Source organism: Pseudophryne corroboree, chromosome 1, assembly GCF_028390025.1.
Source record: "Pseudophryne corroboree isolate aPseCor3 chromosome 1, aPseCor3.hap2, whole genome shotgun sequence".
In the NCBI taxonomy this organism is placed as follows: Eukaryota; Metazoa; Chordata; class Amphibia; order Anura; family Myobatrachidae; genus Pseudophryne; species Pseudophryne corroboree.
In genome coordinates, this window is record NC_086444.1 from 1,022,560,323 (window position 1) to 1,022,565,475 (window position 5,153).

The following is a 5,153-nucleotide window of genomic DNA, read 5'->3' on the forward strand; positions in this document are numbered from 1 at the left end:
ATCTCATGGTAATTATGACATCACTTCCTGTTAACTAATCAAGGTATTGTAAAAATATGTTATAAACTTCTATTTACAGATATCCAGTAATATCCTTATTTCGTAGTGCACATGTACATAATGTTTTATCAGTGTTTATACAGCAGGTTTGGTGTTGGAGAGCTTAAAAACTCTCTTGTAAAGGCGCCGGCGGATCTTTTCCGCCCCACTTCCGGTTTTCGTCTGTCGCGTCATTTCCGCCCCACTTCCGGTATGCGATTGCGCATGCGCCCGCAGCTGCAGATTTTCAGAGACCAACAGGTCTATGAATCTTAATCTCCAGGACTTCCTTGCGGTGGCCATCTTTATAAGGATTATTCCCTATATAGTTTCACACGGCGGCCATGTTTGAGGAGTCCATAATCAGGGACATTTGTCTTAATTCTCCAGTGTATTGTGCATAAAAGTAGATAGAAAAAACGGGGATTAGTCAGTATTTAATTCAATGGTGACAGTAGCATTACATGAATCACTGTAAACTATATTACACACTGCTGAGTAATTAATAGTATCAGGATATATAGATATAAATAAAGTGCAGAGTGCAGAATTCAATTCAATGGTGACAGTAGCATTAAATGAATCACTGTAAACTATATTACACACTGCTGAGTAATTAATAGTATCAGGATATATAGATATAAATAAAGTGCAGAGTGCAGAATTAAAGGTAAGGGTAGGTATATAAATATATATATATATATATATATATATATATATATATATATAAAGTGCTATGTGCAAAATTGCAGGTATTTAAGAAATTATTAAGATGCAGATGATGTGAGTAATACTAAACTGACATGCTCATGTAGGCTATTTAACATCAGGTTGGTTACAGTACCTGATCTTCCCAGATGGTCTCCCTGGTCTGGTACTGATCAGGCCCGACACTGCTTCGCTTCCAAGATCGGATGAGATTGGGCCTTTCCAGTGTGGTCTGACTGTAATAATAACTCTTTACCGTACATGTGTCAAATTTAATATATCAAAATAGCTGTAAAGTATTGTGCGGGAATAGTGTGGATGGGTATAGGGTAGGAGTATGAGGGGTAGGGGGTGGGAGGAGGGGGAGGCGGTGGTGTGGGGGAAGGGGAGGGGGGAAGGGAGAGATAGGGAAGGTAGAAATGGTGAAGATCCAACCGTGATGATCCACCGGCTATAACTTTCACAGGAACGGGGCGATTTCATAATAGTCATTGAATCCCTTCGGGTGGAGTGTTTGTAATTGAAAGATCCAATACATTTCTCTACGTGAGAGTTTATTGGCCAGGTCGCCACCTCTTTCTCCCAGCTTCACGAGTTCGATCGCTTTAAAAGTTAGTGCCTCCGGATTGGAGTTATGTGCAAGGTTGAAGTGTTTGGACACTGCGTAGTTTTCCATTTTGTTTTTTATATTGCGTACATGTTCTTGTATCCTCATCTTGAGTGGTCTTTTTGTTTTTCCCACATATTGTTTTCCGCAGTCACATTCTAATAAATAAATCACAGATTGTGTATTGCAGTTTATGAAGTCCTTAATCTTGTATACCTCCTTCTTTTCTGTGTCCGTGAATGTTTTCCTTACTGGGTGTAGGTACTTGCAGATGTTGCATCGGCCACATTTAAAAGAACCAGTGCATTTCGGTATTCTTGATTCTTCTTCAACTTTCTTGTGCAGCATACTGGGGGCTAGGATATCTTTTAGATTTTTAGATTTCCTAAAGACGATCTCTGGGCGAGGAGGCAGTATTTCTTTGAGGACTGGGTCCATTAATAGGATTCCCCAGTGGTTGCTTAGTGAGTCTCTAATAACTTTTTATGACGGTTAAAGGTGGTAATAAACGGAACTGGAGCAGGTTTGGAACCATGAACCAACAAGTGAATCAAACAACTAGACAATACTGGAAAACCGTACCTACAAAAGGAATACCACTACGGAATCGAGAAATGAATACACCATCCCCAACACTAAGGATGCAGAATAGATTTACAGCACTACAAAGACTTAACTCTAAAAGTGATCAGACTTTTTTAGCCCAAAGAACAGGAACACGACCAAAAGAAGCCACAAGAAATCCCCTGAAGGAAGATGTTCACCATGCTTCACCTCTCAAAAGAAGATACACAGAAGAAGAGGAAAACGGGGCAGTAGGAGGGAACGAGAACAAAAAAAGAACATTCTAGTGACGGAAACAAAGGATAAAGGAATTTTTAATTTATCGGAACACAAACTGTCGGAACCAGAAATATCCTTACTAAATAAAGGCCTAACGTTTGCACCCACGGGGGGTCTCAACAAATTTGAGACCTTTATCGATTTAAATAAATATATCAGAAAACTGACACTTAAAAGACATTTCCTGAGGAAAGAGGATGCTGTGATCAGCAACTATGAAAATCAGTCAAAATCAGGTCTAAAACCGACCTCAAAATTTTATCCATTGGAGTCAAATGGAAGTAATGTAAGCATCTTTTATGAACTGGTTAAAAAGGACTTATGTGAGACCAACTTGGAAAAGATTAAAGAGAAGAACATCACCAACCGGGAGAGTGAGGCCTTAAAAAAGCTACAGAAAAATAAGGGAATTGTAATAAAACAAGCTGATAAAGGGGGGGGGGCCTGGTTATCATGGACCGTGAGAAATATACCAAGGAAGCACTGAGACTATTGGGAGATGATGTCTCATATACTAAACTGTCTGGTGACCCCAAAGATGTATTTGTCGGAGAACTTAGAACACTTCTACTACACGGTCTACGAACTGAGATAATTACAAAAGAAGAATTTCAATTTCTAATGAAATCAGACCCCACTACCCCTATTTTTTATTTCTTGCCCAAAATCCATAAGAACTTGACCAATCCACCCGGAAGACCCATCGTGGCGGGCATTGACTCGCTCACATCAAATTTATCAGAGTACGTTGATGTCTTCCTGAAACCCTATGTGAAAGAGCTGCCGTCATATTTAAAGGACACTACTGCTGTGTTGAACTCCTTAAAAGACTTCGAATGGAAAAACACCTATAGTTGGGCAACAATAGATGTGCCATCATTATACACTTGTATAGACCACAAGAAAGGTGTAACAGCGTGTAGAGAATTTATGGAAACCGACACCTCACTAACAGTCATCCATAAAGATTTTATATGTGACGTCATGTATTTTATTCTCCAGCACAATTATTTTAAATTTTTAGATCATTTTTACTTACAACGCTGTGGGACTGCAATGGGCACGATTTTTGCTCCGAGTTTCGCTAATCTTTTTATGGGTAGCTGGGAGAAGAGTTTTATCTATGGTAACCATGATTTTAAGAACCACATCATCTTTTATCGTCGTTACATAGACGACATTTTAATTGTCTGGGACGGTACGGAAGAATGCTTTTTTAAATTCCTGGAATTCCTAAGCACAAACGAGATGAATCTCATTTTTACTTCTAAACTTAATAAAGAGTCAATTGAATTCCTCGATGTGATCTTAACAGGGATGGAAGGAAGAGTTGAAACCAAGAATTTCATCAAGCAGGTTGACATAAACAGTTACCTGCACTATAAAAGTAACCACTTGAAGAAATGGAAAAACAACATCCCCTTTTCGCAATTTAATAGAATAAAGAGGAATTGCAGCAACCAGGAAGAATGTGACACCCAAATAGAGAAGTACAAAGAGAGATTCAAGAATAAAGAATACCCAGCTACCATCGTGGAAGAAGCAGCCGTCAAAGCAAAGGCTCTAGAGAGATCAACACTGTTAGAATAAAAACCTAAAAAAACCAAGAAAGAATCCGTTCCGTTTATTACCACCTTTAACCGTCATGAAAAAGTTATTAGAGACTCACTAAGCAACCACTGGGGAATCCTATTAATGGACCCAGTCCTCAAAGAAATACTGCCTTCTCGCCCAGAGATTGTCTTTAGGAAATCTAAAAATCTAAAAGATATCCTAGCCCCCAGTATGCTGCACAAGAAAGTTGAAGAAGAATCAAGAATACCGAAATGCACTGGTTCTTTTAAATGTGGCCGATGCAACATCTGCAAGTACCTACACCCAGTAAGGAAAACATTCACGGACACAGAAAAGAAGGAGGTATACAAGATTAAGGACTTCATAAACTGCAATACACAATCTGTGATTTATTTATTAGAATGTGACTGCGGAAAACAATATGTGGGAAAAACAAAAAGACCACTCAAGATGAGGATACAAGAACATGTACGCAATATAAAAAACAAAATGGAAAACTACGCAGTGTCCAAACACTTCAACCTTGCACATAACTCCAATCCGGAGGCACTAACTTTTAAAGCGATCGAACTCGTGAAGCTGGGAGAAAGAGGTGGCGACCTGGCCAATAAACTCTCACGTAGAGAAATGTATTGGATCTTTCAATTACAAACACTCCACCTGAAGGGATTCAATGACTATTATGAAATCGCCCCGTTCCTGTGAAAGTTATAGCCGGTGGATCATCACGGTTGGATCTTCACCATTTCTACCTTCCCTATCTCTCCCTTCCCCCCTCCCCTTCCCCCACATCACCGCCTCCCCCTCCTCCCACCCCCTACCCCTCATACTCCTACCCTATACCCATCCACACTATTCCCGCACAATACTTTACAGCTATTTTGATATATTAAATTTGACACATGTACGGTAAAGAGTTATTATTACAGTCAGACCACACTGGAAAGGCCCAATCTCGTCCGATCTTGGAAGCGAAGCAGTGTCGGGCCTGATCAGTACCAGACCAGGGAGACCATCTGGGAAGATCAGGTACTGTAACCAACCTGATGTTAAATAGCCTACATGAGCATGTCAGTTTAGTATTACTCACATCATCTGCATCTTAATAATTTCTTAAATACCTGCAATTTTGCACATAGCACTTTATATATATATATATATATATATATACCTACCCTTACCTTTAATTCTGCACTCTGCACTTTATTTATATCTATATATCCTGATACTATTAATTACTCAGCAGTGTGTAATATAGTTTACAGTGATTCATTTAATGCTACTGTCACCATTGAATTGAATTCTGCACTCTGCACTTTATTTATATCTATATATCCTGATACTATTAATTACTCAGCAGTGTGTAATATAGTTTACAGTG

At 39.1% G+C, this 5,153-nt stretch overlaps 2 pseudogenes; one reads left to right on the forward strand and one right to left on the reverse strand.

Annotated features, from left to right (window-relative positions):
• Positions 1-871: 871 nt before the first annotated feature.
• LOC134942398 (5S ribosomal RNA) lies at positions 872-991 on the reverse strand (annotated as a pseudogene).
• A 3,702-nt stretch (positions 992-4,693) lies between these two features.
• LOC134944344 (5S ribosomal RNA) lies at positions 4,694-4,813 on the forward strand (annotated as a pseudogene).
• Positions 4,814-5,153: the final 340 nt, after the last annotated feature.